This window comes from Ochotona curzoniae, unplaced genomic scaffold (genome assembly GCF_017591425.1).
Source record: "Ochotona curzoniae isolate NIBS_2020 unplaced genomic scaffold, NIBS_Ocur_1.0 contig_64, whole genome shotgun sequence".
Taxonomy (NCBI): Eukaryota; Metazoa; Chordata; class Mammalia; order Lagomorpha; family Ochotonidae; genus Ochotona; species Ochotona curzoniae.
In genome coordinates this window covers 46,563,107-46,584,867 of record NW_024466502.1, presented here as the reverse complement: position 1 = coordinate 46,584,867, position 21,761 = coordinate 46,563,107, and positions in this window count along the sequence as shown.

Below are 21,761 nucleotides of genomic sequence, written 5' to 3'. Positions count from 1 at the left end.
CCAGGAGCAAGGCACTCCAGCATGGGATATGGGTATCCTAAATGCTAGTCTAAATATGCACGCCCTTGAACATGCTCTTTTAAAGATACATTAGTCTTAAGTCTCTGTATACTGATCTGACTTCATGTAGAATGCTACAATCCCCTCCATGACTTCTCCCAGTGAATTTAAATTTCTTCTTCCCGGCTAAGTTAAATGAAAATTGAAAGTAAACGTCATTTGTCTGAAAATATACTTGGCATCGGTGTTTAGTCTGAAACATTAAAAGCAGTGACAAGAAATATCAAAATACTGAAGCCTTCTTTTATTAAGGCACGAAAAAAATATCCTTAATCCACAAACTCTTTCTCAAGATATGCAGAAGAAATGTTTTTGTCACATGCTTGCTGAACAATGTTGGAACTAAAAGTCATTTTCCAGATTATTTGAATTCAAAAGCTTCCTTCCTCTCATTTGAGGATGGAATTTCAGTCCCAAATTAACCAGGTGGTTGCTTGATCCTGCACCTGACTTTGAAACTGGAAGAACTTCTACTTTTTTAGGTAATGAAGCAAATTAACACTAAGTAAACAGCACAACCTTGCCTGGCAACGTCCTTTCTCTGAAAAGAACAACTTGCCAGTTTCTCCAGTTTCTAAGCAGTCATCCCAAACTTTGAAGGCAGGAAAATGCTTGCCACAACACTTTCCCCTACTCTTCTGCCACACAGGCTCAAACAACAAAGGTCCCATCCCGTCCCTGGGGATTCTGCTCTCAGCTCAGCAGAATTTGCTGTCAGTTCTCACGTTTGTTGAGCACCGTTGATGTTTTTCTCCATTTTTCACCTTTATGTTTTGTCCTATTCTTCTCATGATCTTTACATTTTCACTATTCTCGTATAGACCACAACAGCTAATAATAACTTAATAATTCATGAGTACCTTTCATCAAGCTAGCATTTTCAAAGTGTTTTAAGGATATTCATGTTTTCATCCTTACAACAATCCTATTGGGTGGTGACAGTTATATATATTTATAGACGGTGAAGTTGAGCACAGAAAAATAAAGGATACAGAACTAGTAGGGGGCACAGCCGAACTCAGAGGCCTACAGTTGAGCTCCAGGGACTATTCTGAGACCCACCTGCTATCCAGCCCCAACAGGTGCCACTGTCTGCTTGGCTCATCTGAATACCAAAGGTGTATATTCCTCATAATGAATGACTTCACTACTGTCTGCTGAAGACCATCCTCCAATCTACTGTCTAATGATTACTAGATTGATCTTGTCAATTGAATCCTCTTTCACACTTTCACAATCTTGTCTTTTGAGCATAATTCTCAGGAAAAAAAAACTCTTTTTGATAACAATGATAACAACAATAATAGCATAACTAGTTCTTATTTAACTTAATGCCTTAAGAAAATAACCTCCTAGACCATTTGGCACTGTGATTATTTTACCAAAGCCTATGCTGAGCAAAAGGGACCCTTCAATTTTCACACTAAGCATTACTCTTAAGAAGTTTATTCCAAATTATAATTCCTTTTTGTCTCTTATTTTGTTTTCCATATTAGTAATAATAGTATTACCCCAAATTCACAATGTTCTGAAAGTGTTTCAAATATTTTTTATAGAAACTGTGAATTCTACCTCTGAATTAGACACTATGATCATAATAATACACATTTAAAAACCGAGGCATGGGATGCTTAAACAACCTGCTGGAAGTCACACATCTAATAAAAGGCAGACCACTGCCATCCAAATTCACACAGGGGGTTCCATCACCCTGTGCCATACAAATGCTAAGGTAGATAGAGCAGAGTCACCAGATATTCCATATGCTCCTCCATACCATCTAGTGACTGGACTGCAGGCAAGCCCGTGTGATTCATTATAACCAGCAGAATACATGCCTCTAAGAGCTGTAATCTTGTAGCTGGACTACTGGCTATCAGAACCTCATTTTATTAACAAAGGACAATTTTGTTACTGAAGGGCTTCTAATTTTATCAATAATTGTTAGAACAACTAATTCATGAGGGACTATAGAAAAAAATTTTTAAAGTTGATCATACACATGGATAGGAATAGTTTTATGGATACTTAATATCTCATTCATAGTAACTTTCTTTTATTAACCAGCTCATAAAAACTTCTAATAAATCAACTGATCATTTTCAAAACTGAAATGTACTTACATTTAGGGAATGAGTTCAAAGCAGAAGAGCCAGGAAAGGAAGAAGCAGAGGGTAGAGGTTTGCTTAATGAGCTATAGACATTCAAAGTGTTATGGGGACCAGTGGAGCTGCCTTGCATACAGGAGAAGGAGCTTGGCATTTTTCTATGAGCAGCAGAAACCAAGAGCACCGTGAAGTAACTGCCAGTGTGAGATTAGGGATAAGGAAGCGGTGAAGGGTTAAGAGCAGGTGGAGAGACATTGCAGAGTCAACTGGCAACAGGATGTTGATGTATATCCAGACTTCAATGACCAAGTTAAAGGGAAGAAGCAAATATGTCTTTGAGATTTAGAGCCTGGAATAGGGGCAGAATACTGATTCCACAAAAAAGCAAAGGAAGAAGAGAAGCAAGTTTGGAAAGAACCCCTCCATTCATCTTCATCATCCTATGAAGTCATTCATGTGTGTACATTTTGAAAGGAATTATCAACACATTAGATTCTCATGATCACAACAAATACGTAATTACTACAATACAATTTTTCATCTGTCTCACTAGAAAGTTCCTTTTAGTGATGTGCACCTTATATCCCTGGGAATAGTACACATTGCCTTTCCCTCTTCCTGTGATTGCCTTCCCCTGTCACTCCAAAAACTCTCTTGTAGAAAGGGACTGAGGTCATGGGCAGCTTCTCCCCACAGCCATTCTCAGACCCCCAGTTCCCATTCTCTGCCTTTCTTATCATTCATACACCTGCTGCTGGGACTTACCTAATCGCATACCACCCAGTGTAACTATAAGTTTTTACAAAATAGAGAAATGTATGCTCTGTTGAATGCTCTAATGGCATTCTGTACATATGCAGGGAATAAACTTGTGCTAGGATGAGGAAGAAGCTGGTATTACTCATTTACACTACAGCATTTCTATTATACTTGTTATATGCCTAACATTTGACAAATATTAAAAATTAAGCACTGTTGATCTAGCTCTACCATATATAATTTGATGGATGGATGGACATGTGCGTGCACACACACACACACACACACACACACACACACACACAGAGAGAACTCTCATTCTTAAGCCGGGAAGAAAATGTCTCAGCTTTCCTTCTAGCTCCTGGATTTCTTCTTTTTGAACTTTTTAAAATGCTTGCATTACTCTAGAAATCATATGAAGCACATCTCATGCAATCTGACACTTGGGGTAGATCAATTTATCTCCTCTCTCTTCAGCTATAAAACTGAAATACAAAAGTGAAATAAGCAATGTGAACAACTATTAAAAGCAAAGTTGCTTTGGGATTCAATGCCAATTTTCCTCTGAGACCAGGCTCAGATGCACTACTTCTTTCCCAAACCATCTGAAATCAGGCTCAGAGCCCGCTTCTAAATTCACTCGGAAGAGCCAAAGGGTTAAGAGATGATCCAGAAAGTAAAACCTGGCATTTCAAATTACTCCATCTGCAACCGAAAGGCAGTGTTTATTACTTAGACATCCCTTTCCCCTTGCCACTCTCCTCTTCCCCACAACCCAGAAGGCATCTTCTATTATTTTTTATTAAAAAGAAATAAATTCCTATCTTAATCACATGACCAGCATGAAAATGAATTCAATGAATAAAATTGTCACAAGGGGTAAGTGATAGGATTCCCTATTCGCCAAGTTTTCTGTCTAAAATTGGACTGCTTTTCAGGATTTACTGCCGTTATTAAGCAAATGTCTTTTAGTCAACGAGGCAGTACTTCTTGGATAGGGCTGTTCCACAGCACAGGCTCAAGTGCTTAGTGATGGACGACCTCAATGCGCTCTAGGGATCTCAGCCATTCATCGCAATAGGCTGTTCTTTGTTCACCAGACGAAGATGCTCCAGTGGGATGCACAGTTCAAGACCGGTACTTGGAGAAGGACGAGGTTAAGGACGGAGAGTACCTTGTTTCTGCCATGTGAATATGATGAATTACAGTGTATTAAGAAAGTGTTGACACATGTGGGAATAAGCGCTTGACAGGCTTGCCAGTAATTAAGGCACATTGTATGTAAAGTCACTACAAAACATCGCAGTCTGGGTCTTTGCTCAGGGTCTCCTGCCAAGTGGTGCTATTCATATGCTTGATGGAAAATACTTGTATCTACAAAATCTTTGTGGTTCATTGCATGATGAGGGCAAAAGGAAGAGAGCCTGGGTTTTATGAAAATTTTAAATGTTCCTGCAGCTAGAGAGGTAACAGTCATGATTTTCTTATTGCTCCAGAGGGTTAGAGATTTTAAAAAGATTAATCATCTGAAACAGCCAGAGACATAACAGGACTTAGGGGAGGTTTGGGAAAAGTAGAAAATTGCTGTTGCCATGCTTACCCTGATAATTCATCTTAGCTACACCCACCTCCCCACTTCAATGGAAAAACCAAGGATTACCTAGCAGGGCAGTATTTTGTATCAGAAACAAAGCCCACTTGCCTCCTCATCCTCAGCCACCACTAAGAAACTGAGTTTTCCTATTTGTGATCATAACTAACTGGGCTGAGAGCTGACAAGCCCAGCGCCCACAGCCAGACATTAGACCGGAGCCAGCAGAGTCAGCCCAGGCCCTTCCCACTCGGCTTGCAGCCATCTGCACAGTTTCACTCTCCAAGCCAGCAAACCTCGGGATTCAGCCCCCAGCCAGGAACCCTAAGGAAAGACTAATCTGAGTTACCTCTTCTGCTATCCAACAAGATTTAGGGCGCTTATGATTTGCAAAGGCTGTATTACATGTCGGTCTGGCACTTTGCAACCTTATTTTCCTAATAAATGGTTTTATTGAGTGATAAGAAATAGAATTGACATGCAGGCCAGGTGTAATGGAAATTCTTGGAATTGCATATCACTAGAAACCAAACTAAACCTCCTGTTCCCTAAGAATGGTTGAACCAAGGAGTTCATGTAAACAACAGCCTCATACTGAGTAATTTCCACTGGAGAGCTATTATCCCAAATTGCCCCTCCATGAAGGACAGATGTCCAGCCTAGACACCTGGTCAGCACAACCGTGACATGTGAGCTCTGCCCCCAGACTCAAACTCTCAACAGAAAGACTGCAAGTGAACAGGGGCTTTCACTTGCCCTTGCTTATCCTGCCAAAGGGATTCCTGGCTTCTACTTCCTCAGCTGATGAAACAAGTCCCAATGTCAGAACTTTCTAATACATCCTCCTGACAACAGTTCTGCACCTGGCCACATGTGAGAATCCACTAGGAGTTTTAAGAAAGTACAGTACTGTGCCAGAGTTCCCTTTTCAGGCTTCATTGATAATTCTGATGTGTAGCCAGGGTAGAGGGCCACTATGGCAGGATAGTCGAGCTCTTGTAACAACAGTGATGGCAGGCACTCTGCCAAGAGAACTCTCCAAGACAAGGTGGATGTCACAGAATGGGTACTCTGTACACAGTGTTCTGTTACTCATAGCCAGTTTGCTTCCTCCAAGAAAAACGATGAATTGATTCTGCATGATAAAATTATAGAGTATTCTCCATTTACTAAAAAGAATTTGGAAAATAAGGTGAAGAAAAAGATACAAAATCTCAAGTCCCACTAATCAGATATAAGTGCTTTTAAAAGTTCAAGGTATTGTTTCCAATATTTTTTTGTTTTCCACATAACAGCATGGACATTCATTTTATTTTAAAAAATACTAGGATTGTATAAGATTATGCTGGAATAGTTTATTTATATTAGAGAAATTTTATTTTTTGAAAGGCACAGAAAGATTTTTTCAATCACTGGTTCACTCCCAAATTTTGAGTTCAGTGTAGTAGCCTGGTGACTAAAGTCCTTGCCTTGCATGCACCGGGATCCCATATGGGCACCAGTTCATGTTCTGGCTGCTGCATTTCCAATCCAGGTCCCTGCACTGTACCCACTGTACCATTGTATCACAGCACAGTACCTACTTTACCATAGCACTGCACCCACTACAACACAGCACTGTACCATAGCACTGCATCCATGGCCCCACATCACTGTACCCACTGCAATGTCCCACAGCACTGTATGCATTGTACCACTGCAATGTATCCATTGTACTACTGCTCCACAGCACTGTACCTCAAAACTGTACTACAGTACCATATTCACTGCATCACAGCAATGTACCCACTGTACCATAGCACTGTACCCATTGCATTGTACCCACTGTACCACTGCAACACAGCATTGTACCCACTGCACCACTGTACTGCACCCATTGCACCACTGTACCATTGCATTGTACCCACTGTACCACTGTACCACTGCACTGCACCCATTGTACCACTGTACCACAGCAATGTGCTCACTGCACCACAGCACTGTGCCTGCTATACCACTGTACCACTGCATTGCACCCACTGCACCACAGCACTGCACCACAGCACCATGCTCACTGCACCATGGCACTAGCTTCCCAGAATAAGCAACTGCTCTTTGAAAGTTTAAGAGAATCTACCTATAGAACTATTAAGTTTTAAACTTTCCTTGACTATGTAATCTCTGGTTTTAAATTTTTCTTCATGAGCATATCTGTATATCTCCTTAAAGGCAATCTTGATTATTTATAACTCCCCAAGAGACTATTTATTTGGATACATCCACTTTACTGGTATAGCATATAATGTATTTTTGTGTGTGACTTGCTGTATTCTCATGTGAGTTAGGCCCAACAGGAATGTAGCAGGTGATGTTGAGCAGAAAACTGCCTCCTTACTCTTGAGAAATACTTTGAGAGCACAGGTCTCAAGTATTCTGCTAAGTTTCCAGTGTACCCTACCCACCCATCTCCTGCCCTGCTGTTGCAGAAAATCACTGAAATAAAATGAAAGCAACTAAGAGTTAATGCCTTATACACATACACACAAGAACACAGTAAGAACCATCATGTGGACACCCTCCTCCACACCCTCACTGAGCGGAAGGGCCTGGAAACATCCCTGAAATACCATCACCATATCCCTTTTGTTCAACAAGTGGCCTAACTTAAAGCTACACACTTTATTCACATGGTCACTGGAGTTAACACGACTTTTATTCAGTACAGAGTGGACCGTCCAAACTCATAAATTCTACACATGTTCCTGCTATAAACAATTGGCTTCACAATTAGACTCAATTACTTTTCACTTCCAAGAACTCAATCACCTCTGTCATAAGACGTTCATTACAACTGAATTTTTATTTTTGCTTTCTTGGCAATTTACAATCCTTCTTAACACTGGCCCCAAGAAAGACATGGAGAGCTTCCAGACCTGTAAAAAGAGTTAGGCGTCTTTCTGGACAGCTGGATGAAGATGTATGCTCAAGACACAGTGGTAGTTAAAAAAAAGAAAAAAAAAGAATTGCAATAAAAGTTACAAGGAATTGGGGAAACATGAGATACATTATCATTCTGTTTCATAAATCATTCATGTCTTATCATTATCATTTTGGGTCACACTCTCACCAAGGGAAAAAAATCCACAAAAAAGCAATAAAAAGGAGGCAAGACAGGGTTGGGTTGTCACATACAGGGGAATTGGAAGTTCAGCACTTTAAGAAAAAGAGCTCATTATTACTGTGTAATTCAAAACAAAATGCAATCACCTAACAGAAGGAATGAAAACAGATGAGTGAATGACTGGACATAAATCAATCAATTCACTTAAAAACTACATAGCCTAAAATATAATTCAAAAATTTTAATCTAATTTTTATAACATCATCTGGATTACTAGATTATTCATCTTCTTGAGCTAAAGGCACTGATTTTCGGTCTACAAATCACATAAAATTCCAGGTCCTAACACTAGCAAAACAAGCTGCTGTCTTAACTTTTTCATTTAAAAAAAAATTGCCAACCTTTAAGTGTTATCAGCAATATTTTAAGAAATTACCCAAGTAGATCAATTTAAGTAGTTTGAAGTAAAATATGGGCCTACATAAACGGAGGACCACCATGAAAATATCACTTTCCTGGATAACTCAATTCAGCACATAAAATGAAATCTGAATATCATACAACAAAAAGGAATCTTTGTTCAAACAAGACTCACCAGAAAACAATAAAGAAGATTAACTCCCTGCTTGGAACAACTGGAGGATGAAGGCTTTGGCACATTTATGAGAGTGATGATGAGTGGTCTCACATAAACGGGGCACCCACACAGCACTGTCTAACACACTCCTCCCTATTATTACATTCCACTTGGCCCATAAATGAATTAAGAATGTAACTATATGTGTTGCAGACACAATATTTTAAAACATAGGACTAACTCTTCAGCAAGCACGCACTAGCAGCTGACAATTCTCCCTATCTCCATACTTTGAAAGCAAACTGAAAATCTTATAAAAGAAAGAAAAAATGCGTGAAGACTCAGATTCACCATATCTGCAAGACACTGAAGAGCCCCAGCATGAAAGGAAAGCCTGTTTTGAAAAAAACCTTCCAGAAGTGCAAAACCCAAAATTCTATCTACATCTTCTTCTAAGACTCCAATGCAATTTAGGCAGTAACTTTGAATACCATCTCTAGACAATATTGGTTGGTTTCTCTTATTTAATTATTTTGACAGTCAGAGTTATGGAGATGAAGAGACAGAGAGATAATCCATCCACTGGTTCATTCACCAGATTGCCACAACAGCCAGCTCAGGTCTGGGTTGAAACCAGGAGCCAGACATTCCACCCGTCTCTCCTATAAGTACCATAAGCTTATAAGTACCTATAAGCTCAAATACTTTGGGGCATCTTTTCATTGCTTTTCTTAGGCAATTAACATGGAGCTGGATTCGATATGGAACAGCTGAGACACAAACCAGTGTCCATGTCGGATGCTGGCATTACAAGTGGTGGCTTAATCTACTTTGCCACAACATCAGCCAGCCCTAACAATATTACCTAACTCAACCTTCTACTGGGCAAGTAATAACTCAGCATACATCATGAAGTAGTATAGTGGTTAGCATTCTAAGGTTGGCATTAAATACAACTATAAGTCTAAGTGCTGCCATTTCCATTGGGAAGGTTACTTAAACTCTCTGAGGGTTGCTGTCCTGACAGTACAGTGAAAGAAATAAGCAGCACCCCCCGCTGCCCCCTCCCCCACAGGCTTCCTGCGAAATCCAAATGAGAGGTAGGAGGTAGACATTTGGGTTAGCCTAAGCACTGGTTAAGAGAACCACGTCTCACATTGGAGTACCTGTGCTTAAAACCTGCTCCAGTCCCCAGTCCCAACTCTTTGTTAATGCAAACTCTGGGACACAGCAATGATGCCTCAAATCACTGCTTTCCTGGAATCCACAGAAGAGATCTGGATTGAGCTCCGGGTTCGCAGCTACAGCCTTGGCCTAGCCCCACCCAGCCACTGCAGGCACAGGATGCAGTTTCTCTCTCTCTCTCTCTCTCTCTCTCTCTCTCGCTCTCGCTCTCGCTCTTACTCTTACTCTCATTCTCTGATAAGTAAAAGTGAAAACAGATAAGATGGAATGCCTAGACAGAAGGTAATCACTACATAATCTTTCCTTTATTACGGCAGAACTGTAGCTACTGCTTAACTTATCTGATTTTATAGGCTCCTACGAACTGCACACATCTTCCTAAAAGCAAATTGATGATATGCTTCCAAAATCCTAAAAGTGTTAGGAAAATTTGCAGGAGAAATCCTCCTTCCAGAACACAGCCTAAACAACAGCAATTCATAAGAGTGTTCAAATGCCTAAATGTCTGAACTTAAACCTTTTATGTTCTGATAACTGAAGATGGGCATGAAGTTGTATGAAATAATACAAAGTAAATGTGTGACTTTTTCTATAGCCACACCCATATTCTGTCCTCTCCCCTTCCTTACCTGCTGGCAATCATTAACCTGGTCTCTATTTCTATAATGCTGTATACAAAGGACCATATAGTCTGTAGCCACTGGTATAGCCTGTCTTTTACACTAGATATATTTGCTCAGAGTTTCATTCCTTCTTACCACTCAGTAGTGGTATCATGATTTAACCAGCCTCAACTGAAAAGACACACTGTTTCAGTTTGGGACTATTGTGAATAAAGCCTCTATAAGATGTGGATTTTATTGGGAATGTAAGTTTTTATCTCAATGGGAAGAGTGTCCAAGAGTGTATTTGTTGGTAGTCATATATTTAGTTTTTCAAGAAGATGCCAAATGTTTTTAGAGTAACTGTGTGATTTTACATTCCCATCAGGAACGTGTGAGTGATCCACGAGTTTTTTAAGCACTAAAAGTAGTAAATAAACTAAATCTCTAGCAGCAAAACCAAACTATGCTATACATTTAGTACAGACTTTTATCAATATTCTTCATTTATTTATTTTAGATGAAGAGGAGAGAGAGGAAGAGAGCACATGCGTACCCAACTCCTTGGGCTATCTTTGACCGGTCTGTAGGATACTTTTATACTTTAAAATATTTCTTTTTATTCATTTAAACTATGTTTAACCAAATCAAGATATTTTTTAAAAGAAGTTCCACCATACTCTACAATATGAACATGTCATCATTTAACCAACATTCTAATTACAAACATCAACAATTTCTCCCAACTTTTCCCATTTCAAACAAAGCAAAAGTAAGCCTCTTTGAATATTTATTTTTGTTTAATTCTGTATGAGAAATCTTTAAAGATAGAACTGATGAGTCAAAGAATATGATTAAGTTAATGAACTTTCCAGCAGGGGAACAGGTGACACTCTCAGTAGTGATGTATGAGAGTTATTTATCCCAAATCTTTCTAAATGTAGATGTTATAATTTTTTATATTTTATATTTTATATTTTTGCCAATGACATGCACAAAACAAGGCCTGTTGTTGCCTTGATTTGCATTTCCCTCATAACTGCTGATGTTGTGTCTTTTAAAGTGTGAGTTTCCGTTCAATTTTCTTTTTTTATTATCTGCCAATATCCATTGTTGAGTTTAGAACTGAACTTGGTTTTTCCTTTTCAGTTGCAGTGTTATTCTTTTTTTAATATAATAACATTCATCTTTTGTTGCATTATGAATATTTTCTTTTATGTGGCTTGTTTTCAACTTTGTTTACTGCCTATTTCAAGTAAAAGTCTTCTTTTTTACTGTATTCAAACTTGTCTATTTTGGAGGGCTGGGATATTATTATTTCAAATTCATATCTAAGGCTTAACATTGTGGCATTTCAGGTTAAGCCACTGCCTGCAATGTTAGCACCCTATATAGGCACTGGTTCACTGTCTGCTCTCCTTCTCATTCAGCTCCCTGCTAGTGCAGTAGGGAAAGCTGTGGAAGATGGCCCAAGTGCTTGAGCCCCTGCAATCGTATGGGAGACCTATATGGAGTTCTTGGTTCTTGGCTTCAGCCTGGCCATACCCTGGAATGAACCAGCATATGGAAGATCCCTCTTCCTTTCTCATTAACTATATTTCAAATAAATAAATAATCTTTAAAATTTGCCTCAAGGCTATACAGACTGTAGGTTGCCTTCTAATATTTTTAGTATATTACATTTAATTACTTTCATAATGTATGCAGACAGGAAAGAATAATTTCATCAACAATTCAAAATGCAAAAAGCAGGCCAACATTGTGCTACAAGAGATTAACCTACTGCTTGACTCCAGAATCTCATATCGTGATGTGAGTTCAAGACCTGCCTATTCTGCTTCCAATTTATCTCCCTACTAATGTGCTTGTGTAAGCAGCAGATGACATCCCAAGTACTTGGGCCCCTGCTATTCTCACATGAGATCCAAATAGAGTTCCAAGAGAATCAAGATGGCGGAATAGGGTAAGGACACGTTTAAATGGATGGAAAAAAATTTAATCAGGATGAAGCAGAGAGGACATATTCCAGGAAATAGGAGAGGACAGAGCAACAGCAGAGGGGTACCTGGAGACTGACAGACACAAGAAAGCAGCGGGCACAGCAGTCTGGTGTTGCAGTGACTGATACCCCAGCAGCATTCAACTAACTCCACCAGCAGGCTGGACTCCTGGAAGGGACTTTCACTGGGAGCTTGGGAGGTGAACCCAGACAAAGAACTGTCCGTCCTGCTAGTCTGTTTGATTTGACCAGGAGCAGAGACAGAGCAACAGATCCCAGCAGGACAGTATGAGAACAGGGTGGATTTCATAGCCCAGACAGCCCCCTAGAGCTGAATTGGGTGCCATTTTGCATAAGGAGGCAAAGGCAAGGGAAAGGACTGAGCATACACTAAGCTGGGAGTGAACTCATTTCTGACTCAGTGAACTGCAGCAATGTGGCATTCTACAGGTTCCTCCCAAGACAGGTCTGGGTAGCCCTCAGACCTGACAGCCAGCAGATCAAGAACTCTAGTAGTGGTACAACAGGCGCCATTTTGTACACCCTGGCAATAGCTTTAGGACTGCAGGGGACAAAAGTGAACTGAACATGTGCTGAGCTCACGAGAACTCACTGCGGTCTGTGGATTGCACTGGTCCTGCAGGAGAATAATGCCAACTGTGGCATTGTACAGGTCAAAATAGGTCCGTGTGACACCCAGACCTAATGTCCAACAGGTTCCGACAAGATCAGTGCCACCAACAACCTAACTAGATAGGACACCTAGAGTCTCTCTAATCCAGGGACCTGCTCCAACCGAAAGTGGGAGAAAGTTTGCAGAGACAATGGTGCAACCTCAGCATGGTATCACAGGAGGTGGAGAATGGTGAGCCAGGAGCTGGGGCTGTGGAGACCACGGTGGAAATCTAACATAAGAACCCAGACCTGGAACTCCCTGGAGGTTGTGGCACAAGTGGCTGCAAGCAAAGAGTTGTGTACCAACTGCAATAAGTAAAATCGCATTGTAGACCTGTGGGTGACAAAGCTTAGAAACCTGACCCAAGGAGAAAACTCTGCTAACCAGAAGTACAATGACCAAGAGCAAAAGAAGAGACAAAGGCACAATGAATATTACTGAAAACTCCCCTGCAAAGGAGCAAAACTCTAGGCAAACCTCAGAGTTAACTGAGGAAGACATTGAGAAAATGGGACACACAGAATTCATAAAATTCATTTTAAAGCTTCTGATCAACAATGAGAAGCACATACAAGAGCTCAAAGAATTTAAGGAAGCAATAAGGCAAATCAAGGCTGATATATCAGAAATTAAGAACACAATAGAGCAAATTAAAAGCACAATGGAGAGTCTCCAAAATAGAATGAAGCAAGCAGAGGAAAGAATCTCAGAACTGGAAGGTATTTCCTGTCATGGGGAAGCAAACAAAAAGCTGGAAGCAGAGCTAGATCAGGCCAACAAAAGTATTCAAGAATTGAAAGACACTATTAAGAGGCCAAATATAAGAGTTATGGGAGTCTCAGAAGGAGCAGAAAGAGAAGCTGAGTTTGCAAATGTATTTAATGAAATAATCAAGGAAAATTTCCCTAAACTGGAGAAAGAATTGGGAAACAAGATCCAGGAGGGGCACAGAACTCCCAGCGGGGGGAGGGGCGGTGGAATCTGTGTGGCAGCATGAGTTTATGTGAATAAAAGAAAAGTCTAGAAAGGGCACATGAACCAGCCTGTCAACATTGGTTACTTCAGAAAGCTAAGAGCAGGGACAGAGATTTGTTCTCTCACTGACAACTCACCTTGTCATTTGGTTGCTTTGAGATTTTTTTTTCTCTACAAGAATGCTAGCCTGAAAGAAGAATCCAACTAAATACTTTAAATAAATTAACTATAATAATATTATTAAATCTGGAAGAGATCTTAGAATTTATTTCTTCTAACTCCTGCTTAAACTGGAATCTCCTTGGCAATGTTTCTACCAGATGGTCGTCCAGACTGTTTGGAAACTTACAAAGACAAGGACTTCTCTTATATTTTGCTCAGCTGCCTGTTCTCTCATTGGAGAGTTCTAATAGTCAGAAGGCTGTGGTTTTTTTCTGTAAATTTATTAAAACTGTCGATCTATAAGTCCTGGGTCAGTCTTATGACTGAGCAATACAGTACAAAAAATAATTTTTCTGCATTTCCCTTAGAATGTATTCATTTATTTATTTTAAACTATTTATTTATTTGAATGGCAGAGTTATTTATTTGAATGGCAGGGAAAAACAGAGTTACAGATCTTCCAGTCACTGATTTACTTCCTACGCCAGATGGCCACAATGCCCAGGGATAATCCAGGCTGAAGCCAGGAGTCAGGAGCTTCATCTAGGTCTCCCACTTGGGTTGCAGGAGCCCAAATTCCTGGGCCATATTCCACCGCTTAGCTCAGATGAGTAGGGAGCTGGTTAAGAAGCAGAGCAGCACTACTTTAACATTGATATGAGGTACCAGCATCATGGGCAGCAGCTTTACTCACTACACCTATTCTTTTCCCTAGCATCCAGATGTGTGCCCTATTGTGACTCATATTAATCTTTCAACCATATGTAAGTTTCTCTGATTCCAAAGGCTGTGTTATTCTCAGTACACTGACTTGCCCTGTTATAATAGTAACACTATAATGTCTTTCTCCTAATGCAAATAATGCTGCAGCTAACATCTTTGGCTGTACAAGAGTGTCTTTTCTTCTGCTGACTAATGTTGCCTGCTTCCATGGAGACTTCTGTCCCAATAAACTCTTCCACCTACCCGGTCATCCCCATTGCACCTGTCTGCACTCAGTGTCTTTTCCTTAGACAATCCTATCGTTTCCATTGCCCACATCCTACATTAACATTATTTATTTTTCAAACCGACATATATCTTTCCTTTTGCTTCACAAAAAGGGCTAAAGTATATTTTGAATGGCAAGCACAAAAGATATAAAAAGGAAGCCGCCAGTCTCCTTCAAAGAGCTTACAGTTTCATGGAGAGAGCGACACATAAAAGAGTAAGACTATTTCACAAAATATAGAAAAAAAAATCAGGAACAGAGGATAAAGAAACCTCCCTGGCTTATACTTCCTGCATGTCTGGTCTTTCCACAGAGCTAATGCACATCCCTGTCCTTGAGCCTCAGGAAGATCCTAACTTTGGATCCTCTTGAAGATTGAGTCCATTGGCCACATTTCCTCCAGGCAGCCTCCCAAATTCAAATATCCTTTATTGTATTCTCAACTGGTCTTCTGGACAAAGCCAAGTGTTCCAAAGGGACTTCAACCAAAAGCTTTCCTATTCAGCTCTTTCTTTTCCTGTGCCCAGAGTCAGATGCTTTCCACTTCTCATTTCCCCCATGAGATGTCTTCGATTCACCAGCCCCTCATACAATGGAGCTCTCCTCTTATCATCACTCTCCAATCCGTTTGCCTTGGACTCATCTCCTTCCCACATAACAATCTTCAAAATGTAGAATCATACCAATAAAAACTCTTCTGTACTCATTGCTTCTCAACTAAAGGTCGCAAAGCCAAGGTGTAAGTGTGCACAGAGGTCAACAGAATGGAGCATACCTACAGCAAGGATTCAGCAGCTGCTGCATAGGTTCTTCATGTAAGTATTGTTGATACCATGTCTCCCTGAACAGCATTCTTTTCTCCAAAAAAAAATGGTTCCAAATCTTCATTTCCTCAACTTATATCCCCACTCTGCCCTGTAGCATGCTTAGGGCTGGCGTGGTAATATACATAGCACCACCTGCAAAGCTGGCATCTAGCATGAGCACCAATTCACGCCTTAGCTGCTTCACCTCTGATCCAGCTTCCTGTTACCATACCTGGAAAAGTAACAGAAGATAGTCCAGGTGTTTGGGTTCCTGTTACCCATGTAGGAGATCAGATGAAGCTCCTAGTTCTCCTGCCTTTGGCCTGGACCAATCCCTGTTTGTTATAGCCATAAAGGAAGTGAACCTGTAAGTGGAAGATTCTCTCTATCACTCTTTTTCTCTTTCTCTCTCTCTCACCCACTGACTTTTCTTTTATCCATGACCACACTATTCCCTCGCTCTTTTCACTTGAATTTCTACAAGGAAAACTCTGCCTCCACCAGCATTAGTGTTTTTATAACTTACTCTTATGAGAAAAGATCTTCCTGGAGTTATCACCATAAAAGATGCAATTGTGTTTACCCTCCAGCTCAGCTTATTTCTAAAAATTTGAAGCATGGAACTGAAAACATGCAGCCACTAGGATGTTACTTGGAAATTTTATTTAAAAAGTCTAAAAATAAAAAATAACCTATGTCGGCTTTAAAAGATAACCCAGTAACTGGCAGTACATCTATACAGGGAATATTATATAGCCATTAAAATTCATAAAACATTAACATTTATTAACATGGGAACATGTCCATAGCACATTACCGAAGAAATAAAGGAAACAGAGAAGTACATATACAGTAGCTTAATTGGCATAGAATTCGTGAGTGGATGGAGCTAGTATTGTGACATAGTGGTTGACAAGGCCACTAGCAACACAGGCATCCCATTTGGGCATCAGCTCGTGTCCCAACTGCTACCACTTCCAATTAAGCTCCCTGATCAGGACATTAGAGAAGCACCAGATAGCCCAAGCATTTGAATCCTGCCATCCAAGTGGGAGACCCAGATGAAACTCCTGACTCCTGATTTTGGCACATGACTTCAGTACTTTGCATTGCAGCCATGTGTGGAGTGAAACGGCAAACAGGAGATCTTTCTCTGTCTTTTCCTCTCTATAACTCTTTCAAATAAATAAAATAAAATAAAAATAAGGGAAATTGTACAGGGCACATTCAACAAAATTTTAATTTAAGTGATTGTCTCAATGTAATGAAATCTGGAGTGATGTTTACTTCTTCTGTACATTTTTCTGTGTAAAAATTTTATGCTAACTCTGTTTCATTCTAAAACAAAAGTAGACTCTAAAGCTTTTTCACTTAGAAGAAGTATGTCAGTATATCAGTTACCTATGACCATAACAATGCTCTGCTATGACCACAAACCACAATGGCAGAAAATAGTAAACATTTAGGTAACTCACAAGTTGACTGGGCAGTTTTCTGGTCTCGGATGAGCCCAGCTAATCTTGTCTTGTCTTACATGTCTGCAAGAAGCTGACAGGGCTGCCTGGAGCTATCTAGCAGTAGAGGCTGGTTTTGGCTGAGATGATTATGTTCTGATCAGTTCTGTGTAATCTTTCATTCCCTCGCAGCCAAGCCTAGACTTGTTTCTTTAGGAAGCTGGGTTCCAAAAGGCAACATGGATATGAGGCCTAGACTCAAAGGTGGTTCACCATTGCTTCAAGTATATTCTGTTAGCCAGCCCAGTACAAGAGGTGGGGAAACAGGAGCAGCAAAAATCACATCACAAAGAATTTAAGTATCCACTATTTGGAGCCACCGATGGAATCAGTCTGCTAGAATCATGCACTGACTGCAGTAACATGTAGCAAAGGGAGCAAGAGCTAGGAACCAACAGAAAGCACATGACACTGAGGGTACTAGAGAGGAATCCAGGATTTTCTGAATCAATGTGATATAATGTTACCATTTCTCCACCCTTAAGAGGGATGGCACTTGGTAAATGGCTGTATTTCCTTGTATTTCCTAAAAATCTTGTTTTTATAGGATAGGGAGGTATATATGTGCATGCACACAGCATCTCAGTTGACTTACAGTCAGGGTTTAGTTAAAAAAATTTTTTTTCTGGCAGCCAAATGCTTCCTCTAACACCACTATCTCTAAAGAACAAGACAAGCCATAGGGATTAAAAAAAAAAAAAAGGCAGTGAGAGAGGGAACTTGCACATGGAGGCAGCCCTTAAGACTTTTAGACAATTCCATTATTAAAAACTCCAATTTTCTATAACTTCCATTTTCCTTTCCCTACAAAAATTTATGCTTTTTCAAGGTTCAGCTGGACACAGCTTTGCACGATCACTACAAAAATAAACAGGAAAGGATTTAGTGATTGCATTAAAGCATGGCAGCTGTTAACCTACAAATGTTGGCATTGACAGCTGACAGCAGAATTGGCAGCATTTCTGAGTGTGTATTTACCAAGCCTTTTAAAAATTACACTTAGGGGTCCAGCATAATGGCTCAATGGCTAAATCCTCACCTTGCAAGCACCAGGATCCCATGCCAATTCATGTTTAAGTTGCTCCACTTCTTATCCAGCTCCCTGATTATGGTGTGGGAAAGCTGCAAAAGATGGCTTCAAGCCTTGGGACCCTGTGTTCATAAGGGAGACCTGGAAGAAGCTCCTGGCTCCTGACTTCAGATCAGCTCAGCTTTGGTCGTTGTGGTCATTTGGACAGTGAACCAGCAGATGAAGGATTTATCTCTCTGTCTCTCCTTCTCTCTGCAAATCTACCTTTGCAATAAAAAACAAATCTTAAAACTTAAATTTAGAACTTCTACAATGTATAATGTTAAATATACCCTTTATTTTGATCTTAACATGATGCATAAACACATTCGTGAGAATTATAATTGTTTCTAAAACCATGCCATTTTAACCAAGCCAAAAATTTTTATGTGCTTCGGAAGATGTGTTTGCTTAATCAAATGTTTAAAAGTTTTATGAAATATAAAAATGGCTCAGCCATGTGAAGCAATTCTGAGAAGTCATGGATGAGAAGTTCAATAAATCCCAAGACTAAGATAAAATACTAAGATGATAAAGACAGAGAAAGAACATGTAAGAAAGAGAACGCTTGGAAAGGAGAAAGGAAAAGCCATCGACACAAGCAGAAATATCTCATGTGAATAATCAAGTTGAAGAAGTACTTCAAAATATATGGGTTAAAAATACCAAAAAGCGATACAGATACAATCAACAAGATTTATATACATAGAATAAGTGTAATCACATTCTCTTTAATAATTATAAAGAGCTGTTGGACAAAAGAGCATTATGTCAGGGATGGCTAATGTACAACAATCTGAGATGATCACACGCTACTACTGATTACTCTGAGGATGATAAATCACTCCACATGTGTTAGTACATTGCTACAGCAGCTCAACTGATGTGATATCTTTCACAAAGCCAGGAAAATAGGAATGGGGCACAGCCCCAGTCACACAGTCCATGAACAGCAAGCCTACACGATCAAAACCTTAATCCATGAACCTTGTTCCTACTTTTGGACCCACTTCACCAACCCCATCTCTTGAGAAATTAGATGGATTGCACAGGAACTAAACCAGTAACTTTTAACTGTTACTTTTATTCATACAATCTCACTGTGTTGTAGAAACTCAAGTAGGAAATAGTGATCCTAGCTTTGCCTGTTAGCCCAGCCCCAGGAAAAGTCAAGTTGCTAGAAACCAACACTTCAGATTTCTTCACTTGATTTATTCAAGCTAGCAGAAAGCTCATGAGCCCGATTCTTTGCCTACAAAGCAGCTTGACAGTTAGGGCTATGTGAAGCAGAAGTCCTGCCCCTGAAAGATCTTGGCCCTTCCTTCCTATGCCCCCAACCCAGCTCCCCATGTCCCAAGGAGACTTTTAAATTGACTCTGATCAAAGACAAGGCTGACAAGAAATTAAATCCATGCTGGAAATACTCCTTACAAAATGTCGGCTGTGTTATTCGATAAAGTTTCTAAGTCATTCAGAAGCTAATTGGGGAGTCACAAAATGAACCAGTCAGTGGACCTCGACTTTCTATTCCAGAGGTATTACATTGCCTACCTAGTGCGCATGTCACCACAGATACCACAGATGCCTTACAGTGAGAGTCAAGAAGAGGTACAAGTGTCCATGGCCACTTGATTTAGAAGGCAAGGTGCTTTCCCTTTGATTTCATTCCATTTTTCATATAGAGAAAAGAAGGCATCATTATTTCAAGGATGGGAGGAATTATTCCCAACATACTTCAGCAAAGTTAGAAAAGGAGTGAGGCAAAGAGGGAAGATCATCCTGGAATGGTATCCGTAAAACAATTACTATCACTACAAGGGGGGAAATGATAGGAACATTACTTATAACTACAAAAGGAAGACTGCAGGTGTTATGGGATGATAAAGAGAAAATGTACATTGCAGAATTCATAAATGTGCATTGAGTAAGAATGAAACTCAGGGATAGAAACATTAAGTCTGAGACAGTCCCGCTCCAAAAGATTAGGAGCTAGAAATGAGAACTGGGCTGGAAATCAAAAGTAAAGAATGGACCACCCCCATTGAGATTGGCTGTAGCTGCCATACTAATAAATTTGAGATGGGAAAAAGACATCTTGGAGGACTCTGCACACACACAGAGCAGGGGAAATTCACTAAGGCCAATGTACAGTGGACATTTTGGTGACTAATATTAACTTAAAGAACACAGACAGTCTGGGCTCCCAAATAGCCTATTCCCTGCCTCTACTGACTGTGGACAAACATATGTTGACTGTAGGCTCAGCAACACTGTTGTTCTGCATACTTAAAAAGCCAACAGTGACATGAAGTCCTGGTTCTAAACTAGAAAGTGATTAGAGAAGACAAGGACTATATTCCTTTGTGCAGTTGATACTGACCTACCTTGTCATGAGTCCAAGTCATCCAACCCATTCTGTCCACATCCAGGTGTTTCTTCCCTAGCCAGTCACATAGCTGAGTTGTCCCAGAAAGGGAATCGGAACATCACAGTATTTGGAGACCACACACAACCTCACAGTGCCAGGGTATGAGTTCAGGAATGTGTTCAAGCAGCCACAGTATCTGGCCAAGAGAAGAAAGCCACAAGACACAGCTGACAAGGAGCTGGAGGGCAACCTGAAGACAAGGAGTTATCCAAGAGAAGATGAAAGAGAAGGATGAAACAGAGCCTTTCCAGACTGGGTCTGTCACCAATCACTTTATTTTTTTCTCACTGGTTACCACAAATTTTCAACTCAAACTCACAATTGTGTGTCTTTAAAATATTCCTTCCAGACTTGTGAATTTGCTTTGAATATGAATTTCATGTTTTTTCCTCTTAGTTGGCTTTGACTTTTGAATTCATTACCATTTGCTGTATGTCTCTCTCCTGAGTAGTTTCTGGGCAACAGCAAACTTTGCCCTTTTCTTTTTAATTGGCAACTCATTAAAAAAAATTATATATATATATATATAATTTTATATATATACTATATATATATAGTAGCCAACACTAGTTCCAAGGTTCACCTTTTCTTTATGGCATGATGGATTTATTTTTGTTTTTGTTTTTCATTTGTCCTGGCTGCTCTTGATTTCAATCTTCCACAGCTATCCATCCATAACTCATCCAGAGTTCACCATTCTCATAGTTGGAAACGCATGTGTGTGTGTGGGTGGGCGTGTGTGTGTGTAGGAGATATATGTACTCATAAATGTGTGTGCACATAAAATTATTCTAAACAGTGATGTGTTATATGCCAGTTCTCTTTCTTTAAAAAAAATAAGCCAAACATATCTGAAAAGTACAATTTACTCTTTGGAAGACTTGTTTTCACACATATCTTACAGATTTGTTAATTTTCTCAATCACTTTTGAAGCTCTTTCAGAACCAGACCCTGAAGCACATTTTTTGGCCATATTTAAGACAGGCAACTATTCCAGTACAAGCCACATCATCTAACATTCTAACTTCTATAAGAATTAACATCACACCTATCCAGACTTCCTACTAAGAATCTATTTCAGTTCCTGAAAAGGATTCTGCAAACCCAAAAGAAGTATAATCTAATCGTTTCCAACAACCTGACAGAGGGCATGAAATT